Genomic DNA, 19707 nt, shown 5'->3' with positions numbered 1-19707 from the left:
CTGAGAAGGTGGGCTCTGAGTGTCCGGAGTCCACTCGTAGAGGGAGGGGTACTGTCACAACCAGACATCTGAGAAGCTCTGACAGATTCCTATTAGAACCTCCTCCTTGAGCTTTCTTTGTTTTGGTTTTCAGTTCCTCATCTCGTTAGCCTCTCTCAGCTGTCTTGTAGTTGGACTGATTGCATCCCTTTAAATTCCTCCACATAATGCATTAGTGTGCGGTTTATACAACTTCCTGGAGTGTGTGTGCATGCTGATCCTATTTCCCAGTCTTCTACAAGATAAATGTTGTACATTCATTTGTGATTTTATGTTTGCTGGATCCCAGGTGACCCTGACTCCCTCCTTGTCTAGTGTAGGGAGCCGGTGGTCATGTCCCCTCACTATTGTAGGGTGTTCAGGTGTTATATAGTCGAGGTACGAAGATATGCGATCATCCACCATTGGGGTGTTCGCATAGGCTGAGCAGTCAGGGAGAGTGCCAGGTCTTATGCAAGGGTCTCCCTTTTGTTCCTTAGTTTTGGATCCAGTGAGTCATATATTCATTTTGCATTGTCTTGTTTCCTGTACACCTTCCGTGACAAGTGTCATCTCATATTTCTTGATTCTGGCTTCAGAAAAGCTTGGTGGTGTGTAGTAGTTCAGCAACTGGTTCTTGTAATGTAAGAGGGTGTTGTAGTACCAAGTCTTCTGTCTTTAGCACTAATTCAGAGGCTGCAGCGACAACTCTGAAACATGTGTGTAGTGCTGTGGCAATACTATCCAAACTTGTAGAATAGTATGCAATGGGCCACATACGGTCCCCGTGTTTTTGTGTCAGTACACCTGAGGCAAAACCCCCTTGCTCATGACAATACAATGTGACATTTTGTTTGTAATTGGGGATGCCCAATGCTGGTGTGGTGGTGAGAGTGAGTTTTAATGCATAAAATGCACTCACAGCTTCTGGTGTGAGTTCAAAGGTCTCTCCTTTGAGGCAGTCATATAGTGGCTGCATCATCTGAGAGCAATCCTTAATCCAGGGGCGACAGTAACTGAGTAGGCCAATAAAGGCACGCAGAGCCCTTGGAGTACTTGGCAGGGGGTGCTGCGGTATAGCAGTAACCCTCTTAGGGCTCTTTCACACTTGCGCTTTTGTTTTCCGGCATAGAGTTCCGTCGTCGGGGCTCTATGCCGGAAAAATCCTGATCAGGATTATCCCCATGCATTCTGAATGGAGAGAAATCCATTCAGGATGCATCAGGATGTCTTCAGTTCAGGACCGGAAAGTTTTTTTGGCCGGAGAAAATACCGCAGCATGCTGCGCTTTTTGCTCCGGTCAAAAATCCTCTACACTTGCCGCATCGAACCGGAAGTTGCGTCTGCACCTGCGCCAGGAAGTAGGAAGGGCTTGGCTGGCGCGAAAAGAAACTGATCCGGAAATCCTGAAGCCAACATCAACGTTTTTTTTTCAGATCTGTCATACGGATCCGGCCCCATACTGGATCTGTACAACTGATCCGGAAAAAAAAACATTGTAGTTGGCTTCAGGATTTCCGGATCAGTATCTTACCAAAAAAGCCGGAAAGACGCATCCGGAAAGAAAAAAATATGCGTTCTTACGCGTTTTTCTGGATCCGGCGTGTAATTCAGGCAAATGGAGTGCACAACGGATCCGGACAACGCAAGTGTGAAAGAGCCCTCAGATGTAAGGTGTTCAGTACCTGGAGAAATACAGTGACCTAGGAAAATCACAGTACAATTACAAAGTTGTCGCTTCTCTTTGGAGGCTTTACTACCATTTTCAGCAAGGAAAATAAGCAAAGATAAAGTTTCCTCTTTCCACTGTTCAGGACTGTGGCAACAAAGCAACAGATCATCAATATATTGTAAAAGAACAGTGTCCGGTTAGGCCGGCTGCCAGGAATGCAACACAGAATGTAGGGCAGTAGAGAAAATATCAGCCCCTTGTGGTAAAACTACCCATGCATACTGCTTGTGACGGAAAGTGAAAGCAAAATAGGGCCAGCATTCTTTGTCTAAAGGGACAGAGAAAAAAGCATTTGCAAGATCAATGACAGTAAAAGATGTGGCATCTGTGGGTACTTGGTTTAACAGCGTGTTTGGATTGGGCACCTGTGGTGTATTTATCACAGTTACAGCATTCACTGCCCTTAAATCATGTACCATACGATAGACTGCAGGCTGACCCTTCACAGTCTGTCGATTCTTTACAGGAAATAGGGGCATATTGAAGGGGCTTTTTATAGGGATTATTAACCCTTTCCCCAACAGATCTTTCAGATCATTTGCAATGGCATCTTCTTGTGAAGAATTTAGTGGGTACTGACGTACACATGGCGGCTTAATGCCAGGTTTCAGCTGCACAACTACTGGGGTTACTGGTAGTCTGCCCATGTCTGTTTTGGAAGTCGCCCACAAATGTGACTGCATTTCAGACAACCAATCTGGGGGTGTGGGTGTAAATTTAGAGGTAGAGTAGGCACTAAATGTCATTAAGGACATAAGTGCACACAGAGTCTCCTCAGGCACAAGGATTGTGATTTGGAGTTTTCCTGAAGAGAAATCCACAGATGCTTCCATGGCACTGAGTACGTCAGTCCCCAGCAAATTATATGGACTATCTGAGCTTACCAACACATGCGTGACAATAGATGCAGCATCATGAATGTTAAGTTTAACAGGCGTTGTTAGTGGGAGTTTAACAGACGTTCCCTCAACCCCTTGACAATAAATGTAATCTGAGGAGAAAAGCTCCTCAGGCACATACTTTTCTTGTATTAGGGTATGGGCTGCTCCTGTGTCTACCAAAAAATCAATTGAATTCCCAGTGTCCTGACATGTGGATGTAATGATTAGTTGTGGACCTGGGGTTGTGTCAAGGGGGTAGTTAATGTTGAGGGAACTCACAGGATTGCCATCACTTCATTGAGAGGTCTGGGCAGTAGCATGACCTCTCCAGGGACATTTGTACTGAATATTGCCCCTTTTTCCCATAATTCCAGCATGTTACTTGGTCCCAGTTATGTGGAGACTGAGCACCACCTGGTACTCTTTTCTGGAACCTGCCCTAAAGGATTAAAGGATTGGTTAGCCATTATTGACTTCTTTTTATTTTGCAAGTCTAGCTCAGCTCCCTTTGCTATGGCCACTAGGTCAGGGAACTGGCAGGTCCGCCAATCAGGGCGAGCCTTCTTTACAGCATGGGTGCTTTTAATCCAGACATGAATGTATGTTTTAGTAGTCTCATGTCCTTACTGTCTCCTGTCTCATACCCATAGTCAAGCCAGAGCTGTTCTAAAGCTGTGGTGTAGTCAGCTACAGTCTGCTTAGCGTCTTGTGTTTGCATCATAAAAGTGTCAGTCTGATTGTCCTGTTGCTCTTTTACCCAGGTTTTAAGGGCCACAATAAATTCCTGGCCTGACTTGTCTGTGGCCTTATCTTTGCCAACATGTGATTCTTAAGTACCTCCCCTCCTTTAGTCTCTAGAAGACTTTCCAGATCCGCCCAAGTGGCTTTATATGCTGTCTGGATACTTTCCAATTTACGAAGGAAAGTACTGGGGATAGTATGGGGGTCTGGCAAAGTGTTGCACATGGCCACCAACTCACTAGGGGTCCATGGCCTTCAAACATTGTAATCACGTGTTTCTACTTGCACAGCTCTGACTGTGGGGAGGGTCTTATTGACCAGTGGGTATAAGCCCACATGAGAATGTGGCTTGGGCCCCCCACAGGCTGAGCATCTCTCTTAAGTCTGGCTTTTGTTGTCCACAATTTAGACAAGTATGCCCCTCTGGGCTATTATATGGAGGTGGTGCTGTGGGAGGGAGAGATTTTTGTGGGTTATGGGGAAAAATACACTGTACTTCAGAAGGTTATTTCTTTTGTTGGCAATTTCATTTCATTTCATATATTTTATACATAGTCCCTTAGTCAGTGTATTTTGCCTTATGGGCAGTCATAGACATTCCCTGGGCTACATCATACCTCATCGCGGACTGGCCATATTTGTTATGGTCTTACAACCACCCCTTAAAATTAGTGAGAAATTTCAGCCATACTGGTTCATCCTATGTTCCATTCACACCTGCTCCCAGTTTCTTTGGCATTTGTCTACATTCTTTAGTTGCTTCAGTGCCCTTTGCGCATTGCATAATATCAATTGCAGTATATGTCACTAATAGGTATTAAATAAAATTATCTTGCTGCTGTCAAACACACACAGGAGTCCTTAAATGGACTTTGGGGTCTTTGAAAAGCTTTTGGCAGTAAAAACTGCAAATTTCTCTCCCTGCACTATCTGTCCCTTCCTCAGCACGGATGTCCCTGAGACTGATCAATTTAGCGCAGGTAAACATATATTGCTGCTCTAAAACACACACACACAAAGTAGTCCTTAAAAGGACTTTTAGGTCTTTGAAAAGCTTTCTTAGATTAGTAACTGTGAATTTCGCTCCCTACACTGCCTTTCCCTTCCTACGCTCTGCTCTCCCTGACTATGACTGATCCGAGCACGTGTCATCGGGTGCTATATAGCGCCAGCCAATCACTGTAATGCTACTTACATGCACGTTTATTGGCTGCTTAGCCGCCGCGAAACGTGAGGGGAAGAGTATCGAGCATGGAGCTTGAGCACACGCGGTACTCGGCCGAGCATGCTCGCTCATCACTAGTGCCCAGTTTGTTTCAATAGACCTCTATTTAGCAAAATGACAATTATTTCCTAAAATGAGGTTTTGGTCTATGTTCCAGGCAATTAAGGTATAAACAAAGGTCACTTCTGTCTCCCCAATACATTTATCCTCAAAGCCAGATTGGAAACAACAGATGACAGAATGCAGATACCTCATGGTTTTGGCATGCTGAAAATGGCCTTCTCCTTCTCAAGGCATTATTTTGATTCTTTAAATCTTTACTCAGAGGAATATGATTTCAATTCCAGAAAATATTGCAGTACAATATCCTTTGGACATGCCACGTGGCTCTGTGGTAGCCTGTAGCCTGGACAAGTTGGACGTCACAACATCACTTCACTCCACCATCACGTAGTACCACTTCAATGCTTTCTGTGTCACTAGCTTGTCTGTATCATTGTTACCTTATCTGAACTTTGGATATTCATGGATAAAGAGAACCCTCTTGGGGTTAATTAGACAGATTTCAGATAAGGTGAAACATTCAAAAATATATCACATTTTCAAAAGAAAGAGGAATAAAATCATAGCAGCTGATGGTTCACTTTCCCGGAGGAAATCCAGGACTGTAATACTACGTATTCATGTCATACATAAATATTAAACGTTATGGTTAATAATTCCACTTGTGGCATAACCCTGTAATTACTAGGCTATATTCGAGTGGTTTCAGCTGACTAAATGGTGGGTGGATCTTTCTTTACTCAGTTAGTCAGTTGCCTTTTTGAAGATTTTGTTCAGTCAACAATAGTTTGTAGACCTACAGAGATTACAGATAGAGTTGAGCGGACACCTGGATGTTCGGGTTCGGCAGGTTCGGCCGAACTTGAAAAAAAAGTTTGGGTTCGGGACCCGAAATTGACCCGAACTTGAACCCGAATTTGAACCCTATTGAAGTCAATGGGGACCCAAACTTTTGGCCACTAAAATGGCTCTAAGATAGCCCTGGAAAGAGCTAGAGGGCTGCAAAAGGCAGCAAAATGTGCTTAAGAGCATGGCAAATGCCCTGCAAACAAATGTGGATAGGGAAATGAATAAAAAAACATAAAAGACCTTAAAAAAATAAAAATTTGGAATGATGTAGGAGGAAGAGTTTGAGGAGGCGGTGAATGGGTGGATGTGGCGGTGTAGACTGACGTGACAGTCTAGGTGGAAGTGGCGGCGAAGGAGGAATAGGTATCCAACACAGATGTGTGTTATTTAGCATTTTTACATAGGGGTATCCCCCCCAAATATTGGGACATATAAAAAAAAAAAGGAATAAGTGCACTTGAGTACAAGGATGGATGGTTGAGGCTGCTAGAACTGTCTATTCTGCACAAGGTACAGACAAGTCTTGTGGGATCCAGGCCTGGTTCATTTTAATGAACGTGAGCTTGTCCACGTTGGCTGTGGACAGGCGGCTGCGTCTGTCTGTAATGACGCCTCCTGCCGTGCTAAATACACGTTCAGAGAGTTCACTGGCTGCAGGTCAGGCCAGCACCTCCAAGGCATACAGGGCAAGCTCTGGCCACGTGGACAATTCGGAGACCCAGAAGTTGAATGGGGCAGAACCATCAGTCAGTACGTGTAGGCGTGTGCACAGGTACTGTTCCACCATGCTGTTCAAATGCTGCCTCCTGCTAACACGCTCCATATCAGCAGTTGGGGACGGTTGTTACAGCGAGGTGACAAAGCTTTTCCACATGTCGGCCATGCTAACCCTGCCTTCTGAGGTGCTGGCGCTGACACAGCTGCGCTGGCGACCTCTTCCTCCTCCCCACGCCTTCGCCATGTGCTTCCACTTGTCCCCCGGCGTCAGTCGGGAATGCTCTCAGGAGCGCGTCTACCAGCGTGCGCCTGTAGTCGTGCATCTTCCGATCACGCTCCAGTGAGGGAATTAAGGGGCGGCACATTGTCTTTGTAACGGGGATCCAAAATAGACTAAAACAAGCAAGTGGAAATAATGTATCAAAATATCAATTTATTATAAAATATATAGTATGGGGAAAAGACAGGATGGTATAGAGTATACAGAAAAGCAAAGGGCCATACAACACCATAACATACACCTATCTGCCTATGCATCAATAAAACACAGGGTAGTATAGCAATTGAAAGGAGAGGGGCTCAAGCTCAGGGACAACCAATACTGCATAGCACAAAAAATAATCACCACAATGGGGCTATATGCTATTAATGCAGAAAAATCGTACCTTGTAACGGGGATCCAGCAGGGTGGCCACCCAGTAGTCAGCACACGTTAAAATGTGGGCAACTCTGCTGTCGTTGACCAGGCACTGCAGCATGTAGTCGCTCATGTGTGTCAGGCTGCCCAGAGGTAAGGACAAGCTGTCCTCTGTGGGAGGCGTATCGTCTGCGTCCTCCGTATGCCCCCAGCCACGCACCAGTGATGGGACCAAGCGGGGGTGCCGCCCCGCTGTAAACATGCTTCATCCTCCTCCTCATCCTCCTCGTCCTCCAGTAGTGGGCCCTGGCTGGCCAAATTTGTACCTGGCCTCTGCTGTTGCAAAAAACCTCCCTCTGAGCCACTTCTAAAAGACTGGCCTAAAGGTTTAGAAATGACCCTCTTCCTCCTCCTCGTCTGGCCCACATCCTCTTCCATCACCTTCCTAAGTGTTTTCTCAAGGAGACATAGAAGTGGTATTGTAACGCTCATAACGGCATCATCGCCACTGGCCATGTTGGTGGAGTACTCGAAACAGGGCACACAGGTCTCGCATGGAGGCCCAATCATTGGTGGTGAAGTGGTGCTGTTCCGCAGGGTGACTCACCCGTGCGTGCTGCAGCTGAAACTCCACTATGGCCTGCTGCTGCTCGCACAGTCTCTCCAGCATGTACAAGGTGGAGTTCCACCTGGTGGGTACGTGGCATATGAGGCAGTGAGCGGGAAGGCCGAAGTTACGCTGTAGAGCAGACAGCCGAGCGGCGGCAGGATGAGAACGCCTGAAGCGCGCACAGACAGCCCGCACTTTATGCAGCATCTCTGACATGTCGGGTAGTTGTGAATGAATTTCTGCACCACCAAATTTAGCACATGCGCCAGGCAAGAGATGTGCGTCAATGAGATTTCGCCCATTATCACACACCACCAGGCTGGGCTTGAGGCTCACTGGCAGCAACCACTCGTTGGTCTATTGTTCTATACCCCGCCACAACTCCTGCGCGGTGTGGGGCCTGTCCCCCAAACACATCTGTTTCAGAACGGACTGCTGACGTTTACCCCTGGCTGTGCTGGAGTTGGTGGTGAAGGTCTGTTGCTGACCGGATGAGGAGGTGGTAAAAGAGGAGGAGGAAGCCGGTTAGGAAAAGGAGGCAACAGGAGGCAAAGAATGATGCCCTGAAATCCTTGGCGGCAGAAGGACGTGCGCCAAACAGCTCTCCGCCTGGGGTCCAGCCGCCACTACATTTACCCAGTGTACAGTTAGGGAGATATAGCGTCCCTGGCCATGCTTACTGGTCTAAGTATCTCTGGTTAGGTGGACCTTGCCACAGATGGCGTTCCACAGTGCACACTTGATTTTATCCGATACTTGGTTGTGCAGGGAGGGCACGGCTCTCCTGGAGAAGTAGTGGTGGCTGGGAACGACGTACTGTGGGAGAGCAAGCAACATGAGCTGTTTGAAGCTGTTCATCTCCACCAGCCTGAATGACAGCATTTCAAAGGCAAGTAGTTTAGAAATGCTCTCATTCAGGGCCAGGGATCGAGGGTGGCTAGGTGGGAATTTACGTTTTCCCTCCAAGGTTTGTGAGATGGAGAGCTGAACGCTTCACTGTGACATGGTGGAGATGCTTGGTGACGGAGGATGTGGTGTTGGTGGCACATCCTCTGTTTGCTGTGCGGCAGGTGCCAACGTTCCTCCAGAGGCGCAGGAAGTGGCCAAGGCAGCAGCAGAAGAGGGAGCAGGAGGGACCTGAGCCCTTTCTTGGTTTTGAAGGTGCTTTCTCCACTCCAGCCCGTGTCTCGCATGGAGATGCCTGGTCATGCAGGTTGTGCTAAGGTTCAGAACGTTAATGCCTTGCTACAGGCTCTGATGGCACAGCGTGCAAACCACTCAGGTCTTGTCATCAGCACATTGTGTGAAGAAGTGCCATGCCAGGGAATTCCTTGAAGCTGCCTTTGGTGTGCTCGGTCCTTGGTGGCAGTGGCCAGTAGCAGGCAAACTGTCTTTGCCACGGCTGCTCTGCTTTTGCACCCTGCTCCCTATTTTGCTACACTGTTAGCTCGGTCTCACCACTGCCTCTTCCTCCGAACTCTGAAAGTCAGTGGCACAACCTTCATTCCATGTGGGGTCTAGGACCTCATCGTCCCCTGCATCGTCTTCCACCCAGTCTTCCTCCCTGACCTAGTATTCAGTCTGCACACTGCAGAAAGACGCAGCAGTTGGCACCTATGTTTCGTCATCATCAGAGATGTGCTGAGGTGGTATTCGCATGTCCTCATCAGGAAACATAAGTAGTTGCACGTCAGTGCATTCTATGTCTTCCACTCCTGGGGAAGGGCTAGGTGGATGCCCATGGGAAACCCTGCCAGCAGAGTCTTCAAACAGCATAAGAGACTGTTGCATGACTTGAGGCTAAGACAGGTTCCCCGATATGCCCGTGGGTGATGTGGAAGACTGATGGGCATGGGTTTCAGGCGCCACCAGTGCGCTTTCTGCAGAAGACTGGGCGGGAGATAATGTGAACGTGCTGGATCCAATGTTGGCCACCCAATCGACTATGTACTTGCTCAGGCCTTACCATCCTTAGAACGGCATTAGGCCCGACCAAATATCTACCGCTGTAGATTCTGTCGGCTACTGGGACCTGAGGTAGTAGGTTCAGTAGGACGTGTAGCTGTGGCAGAACGGCCACGTCCTCTCCCTGCACAAGAGGCTCCACCAACACCACCACCACGACCATGACCACGTCCCTTATTAGATGTTTGCCTCATAGTTAGCGTTCACCAAGCAAAGTAAAAAGTGGTTAAGTCTGTTAAAAATAATTAACCGCCAATAAAACCCCTAATGTAGTGTATTGCACAAATTTTTTTTTTTAACTCTATATGACAGCGGTATTTGTGGCGTAAATTTCACAGTAACTTATGCACTTCTAATCCCAGATGTGCAGTATATAATTTTTTTTTTTTTTTTACCCGAGTATGCAAAAGCTGTGCTTGTGGCTTAAATTTTACAGTAACTTATGCACCTATAATTACAGATATACATTATATAAAGCACAGTGTTTTTTTCCACCCCGGTATGCGAAAGCCGTATTTGTGGCCTAAAATGAACAGTCCCTTATGCACCTATAATCCTAGGTGTGCACTATATGAAACAGGGGTTTGTTTCACCCAGTATTCCCTGGTATCCAAAGCCGTATTTCTGGCCTAAATGTGACACTCACTTATGCACCTATAATCCTAGATGTGCACATATGAAACAGATGTTTATTTTTTTTTCCCTCAGTATCCCCCAGTATGAGAAAGCTGAATTTGTGGCCTAAATTTCACAGTAATTTATACACTTCTAATTCCAGATGTGCAGTATATCAGAGGATTTTTTTTAACCCCAGTAAGCAAAAGCCGCATTTCTGGCCTAAAATGAACAGTCCCTTATGCACCTATTATCCTAGATGTGCACTATATGAAGCAGAGGGGTTTGTTTCACCCAGTATGCCCCAGTATGCCAAAGCCGTATTTCTGGCATAACTGTGACACTCACTTATGCACCTATAATCCTACATGTGCACTATATGAAACATATGTTTTTTTGTTTTTTTTTCGCTCCAGTATGCCCCAGTATGAGAAAGCCATATTTATGGCCTAAATTGAACAGTCACTTATGCAGCGCTAAGCCTAGATATGCACTATATGAAACAAAGGTTTTTTTAACTCCAGTGTCTCAAAGCAGTATTTCTGGACTTGCAGACATGCAGATATCCTGTGCTGGTGCACTATCGTTGCATAATGTCTGCCTATTATGTATTGATATTGACTAACTGAAGGAAAAAAAGTTTGTTTTCAGTAGTAGTTGGCTCAGGGCAGACTTAAAACAATTGTGCACTGCACAAACAAAACACATTTGCTGTAGATCGCTGAATAAAGAAGCAGTTCTTCATAAGATTCCTCCCTGATCTTTCCCTCACAGCAGCTGCAGCCTATCCCTACACTAATCTGAGCAGAGTGACGGGCGGCGCTACGTGACTCCAGCTTAAATAGAGGCTGGGTCACATGCTGCAGTTGGCCAATCACACCCATGCCAATAGTAGGCATAACTGTGATGGCCTTTTGGAGCAAGTAGTATGACGCTTTTTGATTGCCTGCTTTGCAGCCTTTCAAAAAGCCCCATAAAAATCGCCGAACACCAAACCCAAACTTTTACAAAAATGTTTGGGTTCGAGTCTGAGTGCCAAAAAAACTAAAAAAAAACTTCCAGCTGGAGTTCTTTCAATTCTGTCCACAGGGCTTGGACCATATCCTTTAAGGAATAAGAGTCTTAAGATGCAGACTCACATCCCGTAGCATGGGTGCTACTGACTACTCTCTCCGTCACAGGCATGTGATCTTCCTCTCTCTCTACGGCGGCTAGTTAGATGCCGTAGAATGTCATGTCGGCCGCCGTCTGGGTCATCTCTTGCAGCTTGTCCTGTAAGAACCTGTTTGCGAGCCCCACTATAAACTGATCTCTTAGTAGCAGGTCCACCTCCCGGAAGGCTCCCATGGCCCCTTGGTCCCACCACTGTATTTCACTGTAGGGCATTGGAGTACTGCATCAGGGTCTCACCTTCTCGCTGTGGTTGGTTGAAGAAACGGCTCCGCAGCTGCACTACTTTAGCACGCCCCCCAGCACTACTTTAGCAGTGCTCCCTCCAGCAAGAAAAATATTTGCTCTAGGGTGTCCTTCTCGGATTTGTGCCTTACCATCACTGTCTGTCTAACATCATCCTCTAGAGCTCCCAACACAACCTCTGCCTGCAGCTCGGGGGTCTGGTTGCACATTCTAACTGCGCTTTGCACCCTTTCAGTCCAGTCCTGCAACGTCATGTTTTTACCGTCATATATTGGCAGATGATGCAGCGCCCCTATCCTACTGGGGCGGGCATGGCATTGGGGAGAGCTGGCCTTGCGCTGGTTCACCCTGAGCTGGGTCCTGATCCGGTGCCACTGGTGCCAGGGGAAGGTCTCCCGCCGCGTTCCTGTCCATAACAGTCACTGTATCCTGCCGACTGTGCCAAGTTGTAACCCGTGTACCGGGGTGGGCTCCCCAGGATACAGCGAAATCACAGACGAGAAAAGAGGCACAAACTGCACCTTTTAGTAACCAATAAAACTTTACTAAACATTGACAACCAACATAACGATGTAGGAATACACAAGGTAATATTTCCCCACCCTTGAGCCTGTCCTAGTCCGGCTAGCTGACCATAACTTGGTGGCGTGCATAGCAGAGCCTGGAAAGTCGATACTGTGCTGCAAACAATCCCGGGCAGCCTGCCGAATACAGATCTTACCTATCTAACTAATGGCAGGTACAAGCTTAGTCTCAGATTCTTCAGGTACCACTAAAACAGTGCGATGAACACAATAAAACCCGGGTTCACTGACCTGATATCATCTGGTAACAGAGGATGTTTCTCATCAGGATAGTTCCAGGTCTGTAAGCACACCTGCTGAGTAGATCTCCTATTCTTTCAGAGCTCCAATCAGCTCTGCTGGAGACAATCCCTTCTCCTGAGGATAGGATCTGGGTACGGAATGGGTGACAGTCCCTCTCTACTATCACCCCTATCACTGCAGGACACTCCAACGCTGTGATGAGACCAGCTTCTGTCTCACACACACCATCCTCTCAAGATTTCTGACTCTCTCCTTCCTGTTCTTCTCAGAAAATAGCCTGCATGAGTCACAAGCATGAGTCATCAGCTCCTTTGCATATTCAAATCCAGCAGTTACTTTAGCTGTGTGGGAAAACAGCGGCCTCTAGTGCCCAAAATGCCAAATGACAGTTCAAATAAAATTATACACAAACATTATACAGGGAGAGCCGTTCCACAATCTCACATAGACATAATAGGTATTTTTGCTGATTACATTAGTGCAGTGATCTACAGTCAGAATCATGACGTTATAAGCAGGATATAGATCTCATTACTGACAGCTCTCACTACCTGCACTCTGTTCTGAACACAGTATTTGTGTGCAGTCCGCACAGTCAGTACTATTCCCACACAGATTAGTACAGTCTGACGACACACAATGCTATGTACACATATAAGTACACAGTGGGGGAGATTTATCAAAACTGGTGTAAAGTAGAACTGGCTTAGTTGCCCATAGCAACCAATCAGATACCTCCTTTAATTTTCCATTGAAGCTGTGAAAAATAAAAGGTGGAATCTGATTGGTTTCTATGGGCAACTAAGCCAGTTCAACTTTATATCAGTTTGATAAATGACACATTATATATATATATATATATATATATATATATATATATATATATATATATACAGTACAGACCAAAAGTTTGGACACACCTTCTCATTCAAAGAGTTTTCTTTTTTTTCATGACTATGAAAATTGTAGATTCACACTGAAGGCATCAAAACTATGAATTAACACATTTGGAATTATATACATAACAAAACAGTGTGAAACAACTGAAAATATGTCATATTCTAGGTTCTTCAAAGTAGCCACCTTTTGCTTTAATTACTGCTTTGCACGCTCTTGGCATTCTCTTGATGAGCTTCAAGAGGTAGTCACCTGAAATGTTCTTCCAACAGTCTTGAAGGAGTTCCCAGAGATGCTTAGCACTTGTTGGCCCTTTTGCCTTCACTCTGCGGTCCAGCTCACCCCAAACCATCTCGATTGGGTTCAGGTCTGGTGACTGTGGAGGACAGGTCATCTGGCGCATCACCCCATCATTCTCCTTCATGGTAAAATAGCCCTTACACAGCCTGGAGGCTTGTTGCCTGTCCTTAGCAGTGGTTTCCTAGCAGATATTCTACCATGAAGGCCTGATTCACACAGTCTCCTCTTAACAGTTGTTCTAGAGATGTGTCTGCTGCTAGAACTCTGTGTGGCATTGACCTGGTCTCTAATCTGAGCTGCTGTTAACCTGCGATTTCTGAGGCTGGTGACTCGGATGAACTTATCCTCCGCAGCAGAGGTGACTCTTGGTCTTCCTTTCCTGGGGCGGTCTGCATGTGAGCCAGTTTCTTTGTAGCGATTGATGGTTTTTGTGACTGCACTTGGGGACCTTCATTTCTTAAAGTAATGATGGCCACTTGTTTTTCTTTACTTAGCTGCTTTTTTCTTGCCATAATACAAATTCTAACAGTCTATTCAGTAGGACTATCAGCTGTGTATCCACCTGACTTCTCCACAACGCAACTGATGGTCCCAACCCTGTCTATAAGGCAAGAAATCCCACTTATTAAACCTGACAGGGCACACCTATGAAGTGAAAACCATTTCAGGTGACTACCTCCTGAAGCTCATCAAGAGAATGCCAAGATTGTGCAAAGCAGTAATCAAAGCAAAAGGTGGCTACTTTGAAGAACCCAGAATATGACATATTTTCAGTTGTTTCACACTTTTTTGTTATGTATATAATTTCGCATGTGTTAATTCATAGTTTTAATGTCTTTAGTGTGAATCTACAATTTTTATAGTCATGAAAATAAAGAAAACTCTTTGAATGAGAAGGTGTGTCCAAACTTTTGGTCTGTACTGTATATATATATATATATATATATATATATATATTACAAGAGAATCCACAGCACTTCTTTGCGTAAAATACTTGTAATTTATTCACCAAACAGCAACGTTTCGGTTCACACACTGGAACCTTTTTCAAGCAGTGATACAAATAGGAGGAGGTGCAAATAGTGTATATATAGCATGTTAGATATCAATTAATCAATAAACATAATTAGGTATAAAGCATAATAAACTTCAAAATTCATGTGCAAAAAGTAAGTAAACATGATTTAAAAACAAATGTGATATACTGTATGTGCAATCTGTGCGTGACAAAAATCTATATCCCAAAAGTATTTTGGACATAAAGCGGCTCTATATTACATTTCATACTAATTAAAACATTCAACAATACCCAGGTGATTATATGCATACATGATTAAAAACAATAGTAGAGCGTTTGTGACCTGATGTGGAGCCGAGCAACACATGGGGATCCGGTGTGCTGCCTCGACAACTGCGCCAGCGTGGCGCTGTTGCACATTCGTAGTGGTGTAAGTCATCTTGCACGGACACTTGTATCACCTGATCGCCAGGTCAGCTGATCACAAAGTTATGTGACCGGAGTATTGCAGTCACATGTGGACTGTTTATAAGCGTTGCTGTGGAGACGATCACATGTCTAAGGTCCTGTAGTTTCAGGTAGAACTTTCACAGGATCTATATCGTAATTTACTTCTTAGGAGGATGAAGCCAGCTTCATGCAAGGTAGAGCTAGTTTCCATCACTCCAAGTTCGTGATCTCTATCCTTCACTGCAGAATCACGGACCTCAGAGTAAAATAATATCTGCCGACAGAGCATAAGTGGCAGATCACAATTTTGCACTAAAGAGGTCTTCAACATCTGAGGACATCGCTAAATGTCATCAGTTGTATCAGTAGGCAGCTCAGGCCATACCGCACTTGTCCCCAAGCGCAAGTATCGTCGTGCCAGCCAACCCCCAAATAAGTGCTGAGTTAAACTGTAGAGAAAGAGCGGATTAGCCCCCATGTCTATCTCTCTAACCCAGTGTTTCCCAACCAGTGGGCCTCCAGCTGTTTCAAAACTACAACTCCAAGCATGCCTGGACAGCCTTTGGCTGTGCGGGCATGCTGGGAGTTGTAGTTTTGCAACAGCTGGAAGCACACTGGTTGGGAAACACTGCTCTAACCAAAGTTCAGAGAGAATATCAGACTGCCTTATCCCAGACTGTCCACAGGGGATTATTTAGAGTGCGCAAGACTCTCGTTCCTAGGAGCTCCTGCCCACTCACCTTACATCCCACTTATTACTATAGTAGTTATTTGCCACTCATCCCAGTCAGAACCAGGTACAAACCGTACAAGACTAAGTCCAAGATTCCAAGTGAGAAAAGAACACACATATATAAAAATGTTATCTTGTGTATGATCTTCTCGATGGTACACAGTTATTAATATACTCCTATTTAACAATTGTCCAGCGTCTTCATGTCCAAATCAGTGCTTGCAGTGATCCAAATCAGTATTTCTTATCCTTCAAAGGCTCAACTGTACATAATCTGCAAGTAAAACAAAGGAAACTATTTAGAAAATATAAATAGCACCCCACATATAATTAGCAGGTAAACATAGCAGGACAACGGGTAACACCCAGGGGACAGCAACCAACTAAGTACATATCCAAGGTCTGAACTCAACATTCAACCCTGTTGGTCTCAATGTATTTAATGTCATAATCCAGAGGATTTCTCTCTTTTTGAGTAATAAGCCTCTGTTTCCACCTCTTCTCGACAGTGGAACGTGATCAATAAGCATCCATTTTATATCTCTCTCACTGTGACCCATTTCTGTACAGTGTTTTGATACCGATAAATCCATCCGCTCTTTGCGGATGGTGTAGCGGTGACAGTTAAAACATGTATTAAACTCCTATGTTGTTTCTCTTACATATAATAACAAACAGGGGCACCACAACACATATACCACAAAAGATGAATCACATGTCAAATAAAAATTGATTTTATATGTGTCTTCAGTTGTTGGATGTGTAAAGCTGCCTCCCTTTTGAACATGTTTACAATTAATGCAGTTCAAGCATGGAAAACATCCCTTCTTAAGTGTTTTTAACCACCTCGGCCGCCTTAGCTAAACCCCCTTAATGACCAGACTACTTTTTACACTTCTGCACTACACTACTTTCACGGTTTATTGCTCGGTCTTACCACTTACCACCCAAATGAATTTTACCTCCTTTTCTTCTCACTAATAGAGCTTTCATTTGGTGGTATTTCATTGCTGCTGACATTTTAACTTTTTTTTTATTTAATTGAAAATGACCGAATTTTTTGCAAAAAAATGAAATTTTTCACTTTCATGTTGTAAATTTTTTCAAATAAAACTACTTTTTTATATACATTTTTCTCTAAATTTATTGTTCTACATGTATTTGATTAAAAAAAATGCAATAAGTGTATATTTATTGGTTTGGGTAAAAGCTATAGCGTTTACAAACTATGGTGCAAAAAAAAATATTTATGCACTTTGACTTTCTGAGCACCTGTCCTGTTTCCTGAGGTTATACAATGCCCAGACAGTAGAAACACCCCACAAATGACCCCATTTCAGAAAGTAGACACCCTAAGGTATTCGCTGATGGGCATAGTGAGTTCATGGAAGTTTTTATTTTTTGTCACAAGTAGCGGAAATTGAATTTTTTTTTTTTCTTACAAAGTCTCATATTCCACTAACTTAAAATTTTATATGAACTCATCATACCCCTCACGGAATACCTTGGGGTTTCTTCTTTCTAAAATGGGGTCACTTGTGGGGTACTTATACTGCCCTGGCATTTTTGGGGACCTTAAGCGTGAGAAGTAGTTTGGAATCCAAATGCGTAAAAAATGCCCTGTGAAATCGTACTCATTGGAATTTGGGCCCCTTTGCGCATCTAGGCTGCAAAAAAGTGTCACACATGTGGTATCGCCGTACTCAGAAGAAGTAGGGAAATGTGTTTTGGGGTGTATTTTTACATATACCCATACTGTGTGTGAGAAATATCTCTGTAAAAGACAACTTTTACAATTTTTTTATACAAAGTTGCCATTTTACAGAGATATTTATCTCACCGAGCATGCGTATATGTAAAAATACACCCCAAAACACATTGCCCTACTTCTCCTGAACACGGCGATACCACATGTGCGACACTTTTTTGCAGCCTAGGTGCGCAAAGGGGCCCAAATTACAATGAGTACCTTTTAGGAGGACATTTTTAGGCATTTAGATTCCAGACTTCTTCTCACGCTTTAGGGCCCTAAAATGCCAGGGCAGTGTAGGGGGTGGAGCTAGGGCCGGTGCTGAATGGCCGCGTCTTGCTGAGCTCCATGCACAGACCTGCTGGGATTTAAGCTAACGCTAGATACAGAGACCCGTATCATGGTCAAAATCGGTGGACAGAGACCCCTCAAGCCAGGTGCCGTTCCTAAGGCTATAAACCCGAACTACGATTTAAAAGGGATTCCTGAGTCGGTGGCTAATGAAGAAACCGTATCTGCGATCAAAAATATCACGTCCTCGATCTAAGGATGCAAAAATCCCTCAAGCCTTATAATTGAAAGAGCTCATAGAGCCCTTAGGCCCAAACCAAAAAGCAATGAGCCTCCCAGGGACATTATTTGCCGATTTCTAAACTTTGTGGACAAAGAAAAAATCCTATCTGCTGCAAGATCGTTGAATAATATCATTTTCGAAAACAATCCCATATCTATTTACCAGGGCTTAGCCCCGGTTACCCTTCAGAAGAGAAAGATTCTTAAACCCCTCACTGACCTCCTCCATGAAAGACGGATCCCGTATAGATGGACTTTCCCTTTTGGTCTTTCATTCAACTACTCAGGGAAATTCGTCAGGATCTCTACTTATGATGATCTCCAAGAACTATTCTCTTCCACAGACATCCCACCCTTGGATATCGCCTGCTGGGACACTGTTTCTGATATAACATCTCTCCCTGATCTACCAAAGATGGCACCCTGGGCGAAAGCTGGCACCCCTAAACAACAAAGGGTGAAGAGAAGAAACAGCCTCCTGACTCCCAAAAGGATTGCATGGTCTTCCTCATAATGGCTAGTGTACAGTACATGTCTAGTATGGCCTATTGATGTCTTTGCTCAAAATCTCTCTCTCCTCTTTTCTCCTCCCCCCTCTTTCCCTTATCCTTTCCCCATCCATCTTCCCCCATTTTATTATCTCTTCCCCCCCTCCCTCTTGCCCCCTGTAACATCTTATTGGTCTCAATACTATTGCTCCTGTTATCCCATAGCAGGTCTCTTTATATGTGGTAATAACCTCTCCTCCCCCCCCCACTTACTTGTTACCTACTTACTTCATACCTAAATAATTCTTACAATTGACATCAATGTTAGTTGCCTCAATGCGACCCTGGTTTAGTTATTGTTTTATGTTTAAATTTTGTTTTATCCTGTTATTTTACAGTCCAAGAGTATTGATATACTTTTCAGAAGATCTTAAAAAAGTGACATACAGAGCCCTGACTCCCCTTGAGGCTGCCAATCATTTTCTCCTACCTTTTATGGATAGTAACAGATATAATAACTCTCTCTTCCCCCTCCACTCCCCATCTAATCCCCCATGACAGATTTCAAACTCTCATCCTTCAATGTGAAGGGGTTAAGATCACCTTCTAAAAGATCCCAGATCCTTTCCCTCCTATGGAAAGAGAACTGCTCTATTTTCCTTCAGGAAACCCATTTTAAACAGGGGAAATATCCAGATCTCTCCCATTCTAGATTCCCTGAATGGTATCATAGTGGTTCTGATGGTGCAGCATCTAGGGGAGTCAGCATTGGCTTAAAAAAAAAATGTCCCTTTCCAATATTCCTCTCATACTGCAGATTCAGAGGGAAGATATTGTATTTTAAAGTGACTTATTGGTCATAAAATGTTTACGCTGGTGAATATTTATGCTCCTAACTACGATCAGGTCCCTTGGCTTCTAGAGGTTCTCTCTTTGATAGACACTATTAAAGAGGGAATAGTTATTCTGGCAGGAGATCTAAATATCGCTTTACAACCTTTCACAGACACTTCGTCCAAGAAATCCCCTGTATCAGGTAAACTATTGAAAAAACTAAAAAATAAATTACACTTAATGGGATTGATCGATATATGGAGATGCATGAATCCTTCTGCTATTGACTACACTTTTTATTCTGCTCCAGGTCACTCATATAGTAGGATTGATTATATCTTCGTCCCAAAAGACTTCCTGCACCAATC

Source organism: Bufo gargarizans, chromosome 2 (genome assembly GCF_014858855.1).
Source record: "Bufo gargarizans isolate SCDJY-AF-19 chromosome 2, ASM1485885v1, whole genome shotgun sequence".
NCBI classification, from domain to species: domain Eukaryota; kingdom Metazoa; phylum Chordata; class Amphibia; order Anura; family Bufonidae; genus Bufo; species Bufo gargarizans.
This window is presented reverse-complemented; position numbering follows the sequence as displayed.